Source organism: Eulemur rufifrons, chromosome 3, assembly GCF_041146395.1.
Source record: "Eulemur rufifrons isolate Redbay chromosome 3, OSU_ERuf_1, whole genome shotgun sequence".
NCBI lineage: Eukaryota > Metazoa > Chordata > Mammalia > Primates > Lemuridae > Eulemur > Eulemur rufifrons.
In genome coordinates this window covers 33,152,025-33,169,263 of record NC_090985.1, presented here as the reverse complement: position 1 = coordinate 33,169,263, position 17,239 = coordinate 33,152,025, and the positions used below count along the sequence as shown (strand labels likewise).

Sequence of the window (17,239 nt, the reverse complement as noted above, 5' to 3'; positions counted from 1 at the left end):
ACTTGCCCACAGTCACATCACAAGTAATGGCGGAGCTGGGATTTGAACCACTGATGCTACAACTCTGGTTTGTTCCATAGTGGTTTCCAAGGCGACCACCCAGGCTTCAATCCTGGCTGTACACTTACAAACTGGATGACCTCGGACAAGTCATCAAGCTTATTCTGCCTGTTTTAGGGGGACAATAATAGAATAGCATTGGGTTGTGGCTACAAATTTAACTGAGATAAAGCGGGGGAACCACTTAGAACTTGGCCTGGCATAAAACACATGTTAGTTATTGCCACTTACAGTCTATTTTCTAATGGTCCTTAGTGATAAGTGTTCAAATTCTGGGCTCTCATACAAATATTTTGGAAAGGGACATAGATGATCAAAGAATAGTGTCTCTGGAGGGTTGAGACACAGAGGAGAAGGTCACGACTGTAGACAGAGCTGTGCCTGCCCTGTGGGGACGAAGAGAAGAGATGGAACAGTGTCCCCCAGCTGGCGTCCAGCCTCCACCTGTCTGTGTCTGCAGTGTTGGATCAAAGCCTTACAAGTTTGGAAGGGCACAAAAGTCAGCCGGTCCAACTCCCACCCTGGCCTCCAATCCTTCTCTATGCCCTATGTGTGCAGGTTCCAGAAAGAACTACACTCTCAGAGCAAGGCCTTTCTGAGGTTGAAGGTCTACATGGGATTTCTAGTATATTAAGAAACGTGAAAAATCAAAATGAGTGTTTCTTAAAAGTTCATATATTCTAAACATTCTCATGAACCACTTGTCACTTACAGTGCAAACCAATGTGTAGTAATAGTCCCAAGAAAATTAAAAGGCTTGCAAAACTGTAAACTTGTGATGTGCTACAGAAGCTGTGACAGTACCAGCCCACACCTCTGAAGCAAAGTGTGAATCCGTCCTCTGAACCCTGTTGGTCTTCATGATGGGAAAGGAGGGCCTTGCAAATTCGAGGCTCGGGCCCTTCTTTCCCCTCTCTCTCATCTAACCTCCTCATACACGCAGCTGGGGATGACCCTGGTGGGACCCCTCTGGCAGCCAGGCAGGTTCTGACAGCACCACCCTGACTCCAGGAGGGCAGGGACGAGGTGGGCTTGTCTCCAGCCCCCAGCCTGGTGAAGGCACTCAAGAAAATGTGCCTCCCCGCCCCAGCACCCGCCACCAAATCTTATGGAAATGACAGGTGGAAGGCCTGGAACCTGCATTCCATGCAGTCTGGCAGACACTTCCCAAGCATCCACCCCATGCTGTACTGGGCCAGCGCCTTGAGAAAGGCAGGACCGTGGGATCCCACGGACCTAGCAGGGACCTGCACTGCCTCTGACGCCCACCGTAGATGTTTCTAGGGAAGAAGCAAACCGAGTAGCCTTCCCAACTCTGAGGAGCATTTAGCCACACAGGCTACCCGACGCAGGCTGCAGGTAGCATGTGTGTGATACCCACAGGCTCTCTCTCGAGGGCCTCAGGAACCACACGTGTGACACAGGCCTTGGGAAGCAAACATGTGTCGTGCACAGCCTGTCCTACGCAGGCCTGCCTCTGTCCTGCTCCTGTTGCTTCCTGGAACCACCAGCTGCCCCCGTCCCCCAGCCTCCCTGTCTGGCATCTCCAAGGCCTTTGGGCTTCCGGAGAAAGCTCTCAGCATGCAGAGCAAACTCTGAAACAACGCCATCTCTTTGCAGTCTCCGGTGTCCCCAGGACACAGTGCATTGGCTCAATGCCTTTTTGTCCTTTTAGCCTGACAGTTGGCGTCAGGTGTCATTAAACACCTAGTGATTGTGCCCAGAGTCCCCTCTGGATGCCCCGGGTCCCCTCCAGCCCTGCTGGCCTCCCCTCCCACCCCATCCTCCCCACCCCCGAGCCGTTTCCAAGCAGCAAACTTCTGCCATTTTTAAAATGTCTGGTCTCTCCCTCCTTTACTTCACAACTATTCCAGAAAACAGTCAGGAAAAACGTTCGCTCTTCATCAAAGTGAATTCTAACATCACCCCTTTTCATAACAACTTTATGATTCTTTTCAAGCATTAGTGTGATTTTTTTCCCCCATACTGGAATCTAGTATAGAGAAAAAAAGAAACAGATTTGAAACTTGCATTTGTCACATGGGAAAACTGAATTCCATTCAAGAAAAGAAACATACTCAGGGTCCCAAGATGAGAAAGGTCCGGTCAACCCAGAAGCCTGGGTTCTTCTACTCTAACACAATCCTCTCGCTATTTCTGGTACTCCAGCCTCATCTGCCTCGCTGGTTAGAGTTCACTCCACGTGTGAAAAGGGGCTGTATCTGGCTATACACCCACCAGAAGCCCACCAGGTCCCAGCAGCCCCTTGGCGGTCTGCTCCCTGGCCCCGTGCATTCTCCAGGAAGGAGTTAACTTATCTAAAAGAAGCTTTTATTTGAGAAGAGTGAAAATGCCCCTGGAGAGTGAGAGCTGGAGTCTCCCTAATGAAATGGCTGAACAATTTGATTTAATCTGTGACAGTTTCATGCAGTGGCTGGAGGTGGGAGAGAGGGTACAAGAGACATAATTGCTTCTAGGAACAATAAGAAAAGGGCAAAAGAGAAATGAGTTAATTAACACTGGCTCTGAAAATCCTTGATTTCTTTCTCCCTTTTCTTGGTGGTATAACTCCTAGGTTTCTAGGTCAAAGGATCATGACTGACATCCACCTTATTTTCTCTCCAGTCTTTGGACCCATGCGATGCTGTTTTCTTTGCGTGACCTTGGACCTCCATTTCCTCTTTCAAAAAATGAGATGAGTGGAAAAGATGATCTCCAAAGAAAGAGCCTTTTAACCCCATTTAATTTTAGCAATCAAGACTCAATGGCTTTTTGAAAATTGTTAATAAGAGGAGAGAGCCATCAGTACGTTTTCTATGAAGTCCCATTAGACAGAATCCAAATCTTGTCTTTATCTTCTTCGGGATCAAGGGAAGATAGTTAATGTGTACAATGCCCACCTTCTGGTAGGCAGTTTGCAGACCCCACTGTGTTTAATCTTGCCAGCATTCCGGAGAACATAGATTCTTCTTTTACCTTCTTAGTGTGAAGGCCAGGGGTTCTCTCACCTGCCCACCGTCCCAGAGCTGGAAACTCTCCATGTCCTGACTTCAGAGCCCACGCCCTGTGCTGGGGCCTATGCTGCTGTCTCTCCAGTGGGAGGAACTCTAGTCTGTGTGTGACTGGCCGCCATCTGAGGGTGCATGGCGTGGAGGGGTCACAGGCCTGCGGGGAGTTGCCATTAGCAACATGGGATGTGCCTGCTGTGACCAGGTTTCTGTTTGAGCACATCCAGCATCCTTTCGTTGTATGCTCTGTGTTGTCTTATAAATATGGGGGTTGCGGGGAGCAGGCTTCTCAGACCTTCCTTTGCTAGGACAACATCCCAGAACAGGTCTGTGCACCTTTTCCAGCCTGTGCTTCGAATGGCAAGGCCTCGCTGTTGGGAAGGAAGGTAGCCTGAGCCCCTTCATAGCAGCCAAAGGGGAGAGAGCCTGAGGAGCCCTGACCGAGGGAAGGCAGGTCCTGACTCTGTAGTAAAACCAGGAACCAAACCCTTGGCAACAGTTGGGATTAATATGAAACTCTTCTTAGGTTTGCAATCTTCCCTTTGGCCTTAGAGTGACAGTGGTACATCCATTCGTATGACCTTTGTCTAAGGCACGGGAGCATGATGCCACGAGTGGAGAAGCCTTAATGTCCACCATGTACGTTAACTCCAGCAGCAACAGTGATACCCAGAATACCAGCACCACCACCACCGCGGCTGGTCCAGCTCACACCCTGCCAGGCATGAGGCTAAGCATGGCACAGCCAGCATATCCTAGGTTGCTCACAACAACCATACTTTATATATGAGATAAATTAAGTAACTTGTCCCAGGTTATACAACTAGAAGAGGTAAAGCTGAGGTTCTAACCAGGTCTGCCTGAGCCCCAAGCCTGTGCTCTTAACCGCCACAAAGGGCTGCCCTGTTTTCCTGCCCTCTGGTTAAGCCTAAGAAAGCAACAGAAAGTGATTTTTAAAAGTCATCAAAGCAACCTCAGGAACAATGAACTTCGGGGGGAACTTTTAAGACAGGGACATGAAGGCCCCAAGGGGTCTCTTGGACATCACTTGGCAATGTTTGGAAGCCCAGGTGTGGGGATCCAGCCAGCAGGGGTAGGGAGACGAAGGGACAGGAGAGAGAGGCTGGTTGAGGCTTGCTATGGTCAAAAGGGCAGGAGGGAATCATACGTGATGTTTTCCAGACTTTCATGGTAGTATTTTTAAAAAACCTGTTAATGCTGTGGGACAACAAAAAACAAACAAAAAGAAATACTAGCTGTGCTTATAGTATCTCAGTTTTATAAAAATTTATCATTCAAATGCACGTATATAAAAAAAATACTAAAGGAAACTTTCCAAAATATTTCTAAGGACTCTCTGTAGATAATGATCATTTAGGTGAATATATCAATTTCTTCCTTACTTACACATTTCTAAAATATCCAAATTTTCTCCTAAATGCGTGAATTGCTTTTATAATCAAAAGCTTGGAAAGAATGAGGGAGCCTTAAAGAAAGAGTTTTCAAAGCAGGCAGGCCTCAGTTCAGATTCCAGCTCCCAACCCACCGGCTGTGTGGCCTTTGGCAAGTTACTTCACTTCTCTGAGCCTCGATTTTCAAGTCCATCAATTTGGGATACAAATATGTGCCTTACACGGTTGCTTTGAGAATTCAAGTATAGATCGTATCTAAAGCAGATGCATTTGGGAAATGGTAGCTAAAAGCATGCCAAACCTGGACCCCTTAGGGGAATTGGGTGGCCAGCTAACGCACTGTGCAAGCTTGAGCAAATCCTTTCCCTGGCCTGGGCCTGAGGGTCCTCAAATATGATGGGGAAAGGGTTGGGCCAGGCAGCCACTGAGGGCTCATTTGCCTCAACTGTTCTCCATGGCGGGTACCCGTCACTCTTGCACAATTGACTCACGCTTTGCTGGGGGCTGCCTGTGGTCTCTCTTTGCTTCAGGAAAAATAAGAGCTGGCACAGGGGCTTAGCATCAGTTGTTCTCCCTGCCAAGGACCTCACAGGATTTCCGGGGGCACCCACCACATCCTGTCCTCTCTCAACAGGTGCACCCCCCTGAGCGTGAGGCTGGGGGCTGCCAGGCCTCCTGCCCTGTGACCCACATCGTTCCCTGCTCTCTTTGGGGGGCAGGTGCAGCCGCCACCTCACCACCATCTGCTCCCCAGTTCCCTGCACAGCAGAGGAGGCCTGTGCGCCCTGTGGGCTCGGGGGGCACCAGGTGGGGCAAGGCCTACGGTAGCAGGTGCTGCTCAGAGAGGCGCACGCAGCCCTTCAACCTCCTTCTCACGCCTGACGCAGAATCAGAGGCCCTCGAGAGCCACTGGGAGGAGAACTTGGCATCCCCTCATCCAAGATATTTTAAAGTTGTTGGTTCAAACTGTATTTTAAAGAAAATTTCCCCAGAAATTCAATACCTAAGCGAGATAAAAGTGAGTTGCTGGCTGGGGCTAGGGTTTCAGCATCTTGACCCTCTACTACTCTTGATAGGACACTTCCATCCTGGGATATCACAAAGCACTGATTGAAAAAGTAGCAATTCGGTGCCCTCATAGGACAAAGAGAAGGCTGGGCGAGGGCAAGCAACCTGCTCAAGGTCACACAGTAAGTTTGGACAAGTCTCACGACTCCCTGTCCAGCTCCCTGCCCACTCCAAGAGAGGCCCCACGTGTCCACAAGCCTGTTCTCTGGCCCCTTCTGCCCTTGGGGGCCCAGGCCAATGGGGAGGCTGGCCTTCATCGTAAGACCAGAATAGGATGGACGAGTCCTAGTACATACTCTATGGCCATGTTAAGATGTCAAGGAAAGAAGCCAGACTTAAGGCCAGTCAGTGCTGGCACAAATTTCAATTTCACCCTTTATTAAGTCACTGAATCTCTCTCTCTATCGTTTTTGTTTGTTTTTAATGGGCGTAGCCATATCTGGCTTGCTGGGTTTTCACAAGTAAGGGTTGGCGAGAGTAAGTGTGGAAGGCTGAGCGCACTGCAGTCTCACCAGGGCTCAGCACTTGCTGTTGCAGGGGCCTGGGTGACCCAGCTGGGTTGAAACAGCAGGTGGGGTCTGTGTGAAGTGGTGTCTGGCATCCACAGTGGACAATACATGCCATTTCTGGCACAGCTTTAGCATTTCATCGAAATAAAATGAGTTTCCCCCCAATCTCTTTCCTTCTTGATCAGCTTTCCGTACACCAGGGACCCCGATACACAGGGGAGGGGGTGGGGTGCCACCCAATCTGTGACTCCTTCAGACTCAAAAAAATGTGTTACCGATGGAGTTTAGGCCCAGGCCAGGCCCCGGATAGCTACATAACCTGTAAGCTGCTGGCATAGCAAACACTGGCAATGAGAGAAGAGGGGTAAAGACAATTATTTTGATACTAGCTATTACACAGAATAGGAAAACAGTGAATATGAAATAGGCCTTTTCATTTCCAATGTGGATGCTTGGGAAATGCATGTTTCATCAGAGAAGGAGGTAGGTGGAGACTTTCATGGAGATGCTAAAAATCTGGGCATCTAGGCACAAGGATTGTAAAGTTTGTGATTTGTCACATCATATTGCCCAGCAAGAGTCAGTTTTGCTTTTTATTCACATATGTGAGTCACCAGTATTACTCATAAACTTCTCGTGTGCTATGGAAATCGATATTTTACCTAACACAACACTTGCAGATGATGAACACCCTGCTCTAGGATCTCCCCCATCAATGTCAGCATGAATCACTTGTCAAAGCACGTGGATGCCAGAGCCCTGCACCCTGCAGTCCCCAGGCGGTTGGTCTAATGGGGCTTGCTCTCCCTAAAGAGATCAGCTGCCGGGGTGAGAGGCACTCTGCTATTCTCTTTGATCTCCTCGTTGCATCCTTAGCTCCTCAGGAAGCCTGCGTTGGCCTTGGGGTGAAGTATGACGTCACGGCTATTTGTGTGGTTGGTTGATTAGTGACTGTCTCCCCAACTTGACTGTAAGAGCCAGGAAGGCAGCCACCAGGTCTGTTTCCACTCTCTGCTGTGACATAGTAGATGCCCCATAAGGAAATGGAACAGATGAAACCTGAAGAAACAGTGTGCCTAGGAGAGAGTGGATGAGTGCCGTGCTAGTAAATGTTTTGCAATCAGTGTTGCAGGGGGGTGGGGAATTCCTAACTTGTGTGTTCACCAATTTCTGTGGTGTAAATCCTCCCAGCACGGCTGATTTCCAGCTTCCAATGTGACCTCTCTGAACATGGAGTTGGGAGGAGATGTATGGAAACGGCCTCCCAGGCCCAGGCCGGTGCAAGCTGGCTGCAGGCACCACTGGAGTGAATAGACTCATTACTCATCTTTCTCCTGGCAATTACCCTTACTTGGAACAGCTGCCTGCAAACAGACATCTCTATTTGTTCGCAGAGGAAAAGGTGCACTAATCTAAATGGGCATCCCCTGTGTCAGACGGCCTAAATTAGGTGTTTAAAATACACTGACTCATTTGATGCCCCAAAGACACCATTTCACAGATGAGGAAAGTGACTCACAGGAAAGTTAAGTAACTTGCTCAGGGTCACACGGCTAATTCAGGGATGGGGCCAGCTTTCAAATCCTGGTTCTTTTTACGCCACCCCTAATTCCTACAATTAGCTTTGTCTCCACTTACTGAAATTTTAATTATAGTAACGGAGGCTCTCAGAGCTGGGCTTGCTGGTGAGACCAGGGGAGAGTGCGCCAGGTGTGGGAATGGGCACGCCCCCTACCCTGTGTCTGCAGGTGCCTTGCTTCTGGCCCCTGTGAGGCCACCCCTTCCCACTGGACAGTGACCAGCCACAGACCCGGCTGCCAGGGCTCCACCTGTTTGCTCTGTGGCCCGAAGGTGTCAATTTTGTCATAAAATCATTCGAATGGTGACTCCAATACTGTGAAGGGGAAGCGTTAGCTCAATTTTTTCTTCTAACTTTTCCTAACTTTTACTTTCTGTACAGTATGCCTTTGGAACTCACAGGGGGCCCACTAACTTCCCTGAGACTCCGGGCAAGCCACAGTCCCTCTTTGGGTGTCAGTTTGCTTTCCCATAAATGGTGGGTGGACCAGCTGGAGGGCTCCCTGTGTTTACCCCAGATTGGTGCCAGCTCTTTATGAAGCTTAGTGTATAGTGACAGGAGGAGAAGAGGTGCTCGTGTGCGTGTGTGTGTGTGTGTGTGTGTGTGTGTGGAGAAATCACAGGTCCTGAATGTTTTATATGGATGCTCAGCTCACTGGCCCTCCACAACTATATGCGGTATGCATAATTATACTTAGGCCTTTTGTATAACTGGGGAAACTGAGGCCAAAGCATTCATAACTTGCCAAGGTTTCCCTGGCTGGCAAGTGGTAGAGGCAGCACTGGAGTCCGGGATCTGGCTCTAGAGCCTGGCTCTCAGCTTCCGTCCCTTAGGCCTGAGGGACATGCAGATCTGGCCTTTTCTGTGGCAAGACTATGGTGCTCTCTTGTGTGCTAGAGGGTCATGCACATAGCAGGCACTCAGTAGGTGGACCTGTAGGCACTGATAGAGCAGTACATTGAGAGGTGGGTCCTGACACTCAAGTGCTTGAGATTTGTATTCACAGGATGCAGTTTTTAAGCCGATTGTCCATGTGGCTTGGAAGGCTTGGGGGCGGGGGAGGAATGGGGAAGATGGCGCATCTGCCAACTGGGGAGGAACAACCAGGTCAGTGGGAGAATTAACCTACCTCCCAGGCTAATGGGACAATGAAATGAAACTGACGGTGCTGGTTCCCCTCTGTTGTCTCTCCCTGGGCTCTCTGTTTCCCTGATGCCACACAGTGTGGTGTGTCCTTAAGTATTTGTTTCATTAAGGCTTATTGACCACCCCTATACCCAAGACAACTTTCTGAGGACAGGGTCCATGTCTCTCATGTTCCTCAATGAGAAACCATGACCCAGCAGGTGCCCGGCACATAACACATGCTCAGTTAATTGGGCTGAATGACTGGAGGTGTATATAAAGTGCCTGGCATAGTGCAGGCAGGAGGCAGTCTGCTTCCAGGGCACCCTGGCCCATTCCAGGTGGTTATTTTCCCCCTAAAGTCAAGTCAAAGGACAATTCCCACTTTCTTCAGAAGCTCATTGAGTTTCCTCGGCTTCACTCACCACGGCCCCCACATACATACACCCCAAGCCCTCCAGCCACGGTCCCAGGCTGCCTGGTGCCAAGGAGGGAAGTGTGACTTTGCAAAGCTGCTTGACAACAAAAGTGAGCCACTGAGCCCTTGAGGCCCCACCGTTTCTGTCTGTAGCTAGAGTTACCATAATCAAATACGTCCCTCCCCTAGTGGTTCTCAGATGGGAGGAAGTGGTTTGGACATGGTGTACTTATTTCCTCTGGAACTCTTAGGGAGGTTGGGGGTGGGGGGGGTCGGTCACATGATATGACCTCAATGCATATTTATTGAGGGAAGGATGGATGGATGGAGGGATGGATGGAGGGATGGATGGACAGCTGGGCGGACAGACAATAAATGCACTAACAGAGCCCTCAGGTTGCTAACAAGAACTAAATGGTTTGGTCTGACATACTGGAAGACCTTGGTGAGAATTTTAAGTTCCAGCCTCTCTCAGAGCTAGAGAAAATAAATGGTTGATGAATGTCTAATAAAAACTTAAAAACCAGCAGCATCTATTAATGCAAGACACTGATTTGGGTGTACTAGAATGAATAATTTCTAAGTCTTTAAAAAACACACATTTCCCTTGGAAGAAAATTGCCAGCTTTCACAACTCAGAATGGAGTTTTTTCTGTATTAGGAAAATGACTCTAGTTTTCTGCAATGCAAACCTACCCTGTCTGTTTCATTTATATCAGATGGAGGAACAAGCAGAAATATGTATTCAGAAAAATGAAGGAGTGCCCAGCTCATTGGTTTTGCAATTTGTATCCATTATATTTAACAGTGTTTGTTAACAGCTTTCTGCTTAGCCATACCAAAGGGACTTGATATACTTTAACTGTCTGGTGTAGGAATGATGTTAGTAGCCCCTACTTTGTATTTAGCATCTCCTACGTATTACATATAATTTACACTTCTTACAAATGCACAAGGAAGCTAGTTGTCTTTTTATAAGGAAGAAACTAATGCTCAGAGAGAGAGGCAAAGTGACTTGCCTAGATTCACACAGCTCTTTGGTGGCTGATCCAGAATGTCATACTAGAATGAATAATTTCTAAGTCTTTAACATAGATACATTTCCCTTAGAAGAAAATTGCCAGCTTTCACAACTCAGAGTGGAGAAGTTTCTTCTGTATTAAGAAAATGACTTCAGTTTGCTGCAATGCAAACCTACCCATGTCTGCTTACAGCACTGTCTTTCCAAGTTGCTATCTTGCTGTCCTGATCTAGATTCTAGATCTGTTTAAAAAGGAGTGTAAGTAGATTTCAATTTGTCTGTTCCATAGGTTTTCAATATTATTATACTTTCAGAGCATATTAAGCACTCTTGCATAATAGTCTTCTAATTAGAAAATATTAGTTGAAATAGAATTTGCTAGAAATTTTGTTTGGTCTTACCTCCCCAGTTTCTCAGCATCTCATAGCAAACCACAAAATGACAACTTACAGACTATGGGATGTATTCCTTCTAAAATGAAGAGCACTGTTTTAAACGCTGTCCTGTCCTGCCCCAACTTGCCCTCACTGAGCCCCCCGCTCAGCCCCCAGAGCCCTTGCTGCCTCCACCTGCCCACAGCTGCATGGCTTGGGCCAGTCACTGTACCTCTCTGAGCTTCGTTTTCTCATTTGTCAAAAGCAAATACAATCACAATCTCACAGGATCATTCTGAAGATTGAAGAAAAATATCTTCCCATGCAGTGTTCCTTGCTGTTACTCAGGATGGTAGATAGGCACAGCCCCAATTTGGGACATTCTGAGGCCAAAGCCCAGGTTGCTTTCCTGACACAAGGCTCTCTTAATACATAGGTGCCCAAAAGAATGTGGAATGTTCCATATTCCTTAGAAAATTCTAGTCCTCCCAAATCTCGTCCAAATCTAACAGTTTATATTTTCAGAATTTGTATACCTCAAATATTTGCCTTTGCTTTGATCCCCCCCACCATGCACACACTTAGAACATGATTAGATTCTTATTATCTTTGGCATATTCCCAAAGAAGATCCAAACCAGACTCCTAGCAGTGCTAATCCATCCCTCAACCCACCTGGGCTGGCTCCGTGTACCTTTAGACATCATGATTCCAGGATGATAGCATTTATTGAGCACCTGCTATATGTCTGAAACTGGCCTGGGCACTTTGCATGTATTAGTTCATTTAATCTGCCCAATACCTTTGTGAATTAGTACCATCTTTCTCATTTTGCAGTTGAGAAAATGAAGGCCTGGAGAGTTTTAAATGACTTGCTCGAGGTCACCCAGCTAGGAAGTCTGATGGCAAGCCCTAGTTGTCCTTTGTAAGAAGGCTGCTATGTGCCAGGCCACTCTGTAGTGAGAATATCTCCTCTGGCAGTCCCCTGCCCAAGCTCCCCCAGCACTTCTCTCTATAGAATTATGCATAAAATATCCACTGAGCGGCTGCAAACCTGGGTGCTGTGCTAGAGACGGGGGACACTGCCGTGCCTGTTCTCAGGGAGCTCTTCTCTGGCTCCAGAAAGCCAGCCCCTACCAGCTGTGTGTCGGAGGGGTCCTGAAGTCTCTCCCCACCCTGTCCCTACCACATACCACATCCCCCAAGATACCTTCAAACACTGGGCATGGTCTCCCCTGGGAGACGGCTGCGGAGGGGCCACCAGGCGCGCGGTCACTGCCTCTCCATCAGCTGCTGCTGCTCTGGAATGAGCGGGCGGCCGGACCTCCCACGGGTGTGGAGAAGCAGCCCATGCTACCAAGAAGAACTGCAGTTGCTAAACCGGCTACACACTTCCTCTGCTAGAAACGAGGAAGGCGTGCGGGGCTTGCAGAAGGCCAGGTTCCTGTTTTCAGTAACCACTCTGAGCAGGCTTCTCTCTGCAAGGACTGGGAAGATAGAGACACTGTTAGCCTTTTTACAAAGCACTTGAGACTGTGGGCAGCTTTATTCTCGATGGTCAGGCCATGCTCAGGCTTTCAGAAACGTGGTCTTTTTCCTCTAATTAGTAGGCAAATAAATGGGGCCGTGAATTTGCTCGTGTGCATCCACAGAGCTCACTGGGCCCACCGAGGCCGTGGCTTAGAGCTCCAGCTTCTCTAGTCTCAGTTTCCCGATTTTTGTAGCTTCCTATGTCACTGCCGGATGGACCCCAGAGCAGAGCTTCTAGATTAAAGGAAACTAGAGAGACATGGCAACATGATGTAATGTGTGATCCTCACTTGGACCCGGGGTGAAGGGAAAAGAACTAGAAAGAACATTATGGGATGGGGAGGGGGCATTTGAACACATAGTGCATAGTATTATAGATAAAACTTTATTAGTGTTAACTCTTTTGGGTATGATAGTGATAGTGTGGTTATATGGGAAAATGTCTATTTAATAGTTGTCAGGGGCCACAGACACATGGTGACCTATTTGGAGGTCATGTGTCATGACGGCTACAACTTTTGAATGAATCACTACAAGAAAAGCTATATATATGTATATCAAGACATAGAGAATGAGACAGAAAACAAACATGACAAAATGTTAACACTTACTGGATCCAGGTGAAGGGTATGTAGGTGTGCGTTGTTCTCCTCTTTCAACTTTTTGGTGGGCTAGAAATTAAAATATATATGTTTATATATATTATAAGAATATATATTTTATATAAGTATTACACATAAAATCTCCATATTAATAGTGCATGTCTCAAGCAGGGAAACCCAGGCACGTGGGGCCTAAGGGCTTGTTGGTGGAGCTGAAAGCTTCTGGGATGCTGCCCCCAGGATTGCCTGGGAATTGCCTGGGAATGCTGGATGACGGTGCTGGGGTGGCTCAGAGCCCTCCACGGACCCTCCCACCTCCCAGAGAGGACAGAGCGCCAGAGAGTCAATGACCTGCCCACAGTCACATAGCTAAGCCCCAGTGCAGAGCCAGGGCTGGAGTCTGGGGCTGGTGACCCACAGCCCCAACCCGGCGAGGCTGGCGCAGCCACCCTGGGACAGTCATTTGGAAACCTCACTCAGTGTAGTTTGTGAAGATAAATTAAAAACCTCAGGTCTGCATCTAAATTTAGAAGGCACTCTGTACTAGAGAGATGGTTCCTTAGACAACTTGTGAAAATACCTGTTCTGCGAAGAGCACTCTGGGACAGAGGAAATATTGCAAAAGATGGAGTGGGCAATTTGCCTAAATGGGGAAGAGAAGATAGGCAGAAATATGCAAAAGTGGAGTTTTTTCCTCCAAATTCACACAGAGAAGTAAAAGAGCTTTGGACTTACAGTCAGAGGGGTGAGCTTTGTGACAACTTTTCCATAGACATTTACCGAGAATCTACTGCAGGTTAGACTCTGTATTCCTCCCCTAATCCTTCCTTCAAGAAAGCTTTATTGGGCAGGGGGCTGTTCCAGGCACTGGGAATCAGCTGGAAACAAAAACTGGCAAAAACCCTGTCCTTACTGAGCTTACCTGCTCCAGAGGCGTTACATGAGAGGGACTGAATAAGGCAGCTGTCAATGACGATGACTGCCCTAAAGGAAATGCCCGAGGTCAGCCAGAGGGAGGGCCTGGAGGGGCTGCTCTCCGCAGGTGTCAGTGGCTGGGGGTGGGCTCTCTCCAGAGGTGTCACTGGGCTGAGACCTGCGGGAGGAGAAGGAGCCAGCTTTGGGACAGCCCAGGGTGCGAGAGGCACACGAAGAAGGACCTGCTGGTTTAACACGAGCTGTGGAAGTTTGGGGGAAAGACACAATCAGGCCCTGAGGACACCTGAGCCGGGTGGCAGAGGCAGTCGAGCGAGAGGCCTGCAGAGTGGGCTCCTGTGAAAGGCACAGCTGTGAATGGGGAGCTGCTGAAGAAGGAGCCCCGGGGGTCGGCGCTGCAGCCTCTTCTCTGCCCCTCGCCAGCGGGTCACTGGGTGACCCAGGGGCTGCTGCTAAGCCCTGCCCCCGCTTTGGGTGTTTCATGACCTCCCTTTCATCTCCTGGGGGAACTGTGAGGACACCCAGTAGATTTGAGAAAATGTCCCTCAAATCATACACTGTGCTGCCTGGAAGCCTGGGCTGTGGCCGGAGCAGAGGGGCCAGCCCTGGGCCCAGCCAGTGAGAGCAGGGCTGAAGCCCAGGCGCCGTGCTAGGCAGGTGACTCGGACTTTAGGCCTCTGTTTCCAATGACCCCAGGAGCTTCTCAACCTCGGCACCATTGGTGTTTTAGACCAGACCATTCTCTGTCATGTGGGTGGTGGGGGCTGTGCTGTGCATTGTACGATCCACAGCGTCCCTGGACTCCACCCACTAGATGCCAGGAGCACCCCTGCCCCCGCCAAGTCATGACAACCAAAAATGTCCCAGACATTGTGCAGTGGGCCCTGGGGAGCAACACTTTTCCTGAGAACCACTGGATCACACCTGTGCCATAGAGGTCCTGGGAGCTTTCAATAAACAAGACACTGCACCTGTGCACCTTGTTCTTTCTCGGGTTGTAAAGTACAACCGGGGCCAGTTGGTTCTCTTGCTTCCACAGGGACTCAGCTCTGCCGAGGTCACCCTGTGCTCCCTGGTACATATCTCAGACAAATGTCACAGGGCAAGGCACCCATCCTCCCTCTGCACCGTCATATGGGTAGCCCAAGAAGAGGACCGGCCATGTGGCGGCCTGTAGTCCCTGGGAATCAGGCTCAGGGAGCTACAGCGTGGGTGGCACATGGGCTGCATCTCTAAGGAGGTGGCCATTTGGCAGAGGGAACTGGGGCAGGAAGCAGTGAGCTGGGAGCCACTCCGGCATGGTGGGGTCCTGTTGATGGTGGAGAACGGGCCGGGGGCTTCTCCACACAGAGGCCCCACACAGGAGGACAGATGTCTGCCACGTATCACCCCTGCTCCTCCAGCACCCTCACCTTTCCTCTCTCACCTGCTCTCCATGCTGGTCCTAGTAGCTCACACACCTCCCTCTCCCAATCCATGAAGGAGCCCTGAGTCCAAGAACACTGTCATTTATTTAGGCACACATTTTGTGCTCCATGCATTCATTTGTTCCTTCATTCAACATACTTTTGTCAGCACTTACTATGTGCCAGGCAAGACTAGGCCCCACCCTGGGAGCTCATAGCCAAACACTCTCCATCCCCAATGCCCTGCACAAGGCAGTATTCTTTGCATATTTGTTGAATTACTGAATTTAGCAAACATCTGTTATAAACTTCTTGTGTGTGTAACCTGCACTGGGAGGACAGACAGGGAGGGACCCACAGGTGGAGCATGGATGTGGCTCCCTCCCTCCCTGCCACCCTCCAGTAGATCTAGTAGAGGAGACAGACACACATATCAAAACCCCAGGTGTAAGGAAGGTCATGGGAAGGCGGGGGCCAGAAGAAGAGCTGGAGGGGACTCAAGAACTCCTGGTTTCCCACCTCAGTGGCACTGAGGTGTGGCAGGACCAGGTCGGAGTGATCTCAGCAGCACGGTCTTCAAGGTTGATGTTCTGCATCAGCACAAGGAGCAAAGACAAAAACACTGAGCAGGTGATGCCCCCACCAAGGACCCAGGCTTCGCTGTCCTGGCCAAGTGATGCCCTATCAGGACGTTTGGGCTTGAGGGCTCACAGAGACACCCAGGACCATCTGTGTAGAAGGCACCTGATTTCTGGAGGGCTTTGCAAATTAATTAGCTATTAGGGCCTGGACTAATGGCCATAGGCAGATTACCAAGATGCCGCCATGCATGGGTTGAGGGTTGCTCAGTTAGGTACGAGGATATAGTCATCACCTTTATGAAAGTGAAAGTTTCCCCTGCGTAAAAACTAGCTTTACACACTTAAAGTTGTCTGGAGTCAGTTCTTATGTTTCGCCAGCTGGGGGGCGGCAGGTCTCCTAACCCCGGCAAGAAGAAGCCCGACTCTCCAGCTTCAGGTCTCAGAGGGGCTCCAGGTTCTGGGACGCTAAGAGCTCCCAAGGTGATTTGGCGTCATGTGGCAGCGGTGCGGTGTTGAAGCCCCACGCTGGGTCAGAGTTCACAGCGTGGTCCAGTACGAGCAGATTCCCAGTTCTGTTTCAAGGTTTTCCCCCCACTTCTTTAAACATAAATGTTGCCAAGCTTGGAAGAAGAGAAAGGTGACCTCGGGAGCCAGCAAGGTTGTTAGAGGAGTCCAGCACTCACCGGGTACAGGGCCTTGTGCTGGGTGCTGGTGTTGATGGGATTCTCACATCCAAGGGAGTTAAACCGTGTGATCTTGGAGAATTGGTAGCAAGACAGGTGTTTTCTGAGAGTGATGTTTTTGCCCTTTCTGTGGCTGGATGGGTGCAGACTCATTCATTCAGTTGCTTGTTTGGTGACTATTTGTTGAGTGCCTTCTATGTGTTAGGCACTGCTCCTGGTACAGAGTTAGAAAAACGAACAAGTAATGTTGTAGAAGGGGCCCGGGGGGGCGAGGACAGTGAGAGGAACTCTGGCCTCAGAAGGGTGGCTTTTGAAGTGAGCCCAGAGTGATTTCAGTGTGAAGATCTAGAAGAAAAACCACCGGGTACAGGAAATGACAAGTGTGCAAAGGTCTGGGGCTGGAGATGCTTGTGTTCAAGGAGCAGAGAGAAGGGAAAGGAACTAATATTTGGGGAATGCCAGGAAGGAAACGTGGCTCTTGCTTATGTTATCCATTTGTTCTTCCCAGCTATATGTCTGGAGTTCATGTGAGGAAACAGGCTCCTAGGGTTTAACGTTCTTGCCCTTGTTCACACAGCTGATGAGAGACACCACCTGCATCCAAACTCATGGGGTCTGGAAGCAGTGAGCTCGCTGTCACTGTTGTTCTAGCCTCCCACTGGGACTTCCCACATGCCACCTCTTCCCCACAAGGCTTCCCTCCCACCCTTTGCCAGCCCTGTGTCCTCAAACGAGACTCAGGCCCTGTTGTTCTCCTCCTCAAGCACCTGCCCAAGACTCGGTCTGTTCCCCACCCTCCTCACCACCCCCCACGACAACGTCAACACCCAAGGCCTCCATGCCTGACTCACCGACTCCTTTGCCACTGTGCCCTCCAGACAAGCCTCCCACCTCTTCGTCACATGCTGTGCCACTGCCCTTCCCCCGCCTG

The 17,239-nt window shown here is 49.5% G+C and overlaps 1 protein-coding gene across 1 annotated transcript in view; it reads left to right on the top strand.

Moving 5' to 3' along the window:
• Positions 1-17,239, top strand: part of TG (thyroglobulin) — a 243,690-nt gene that overhangs the window by 172,812 nt on the left and 53,639 nt on the right. The gene's annotated exons all lie outside the window — the stretch shown is intronic.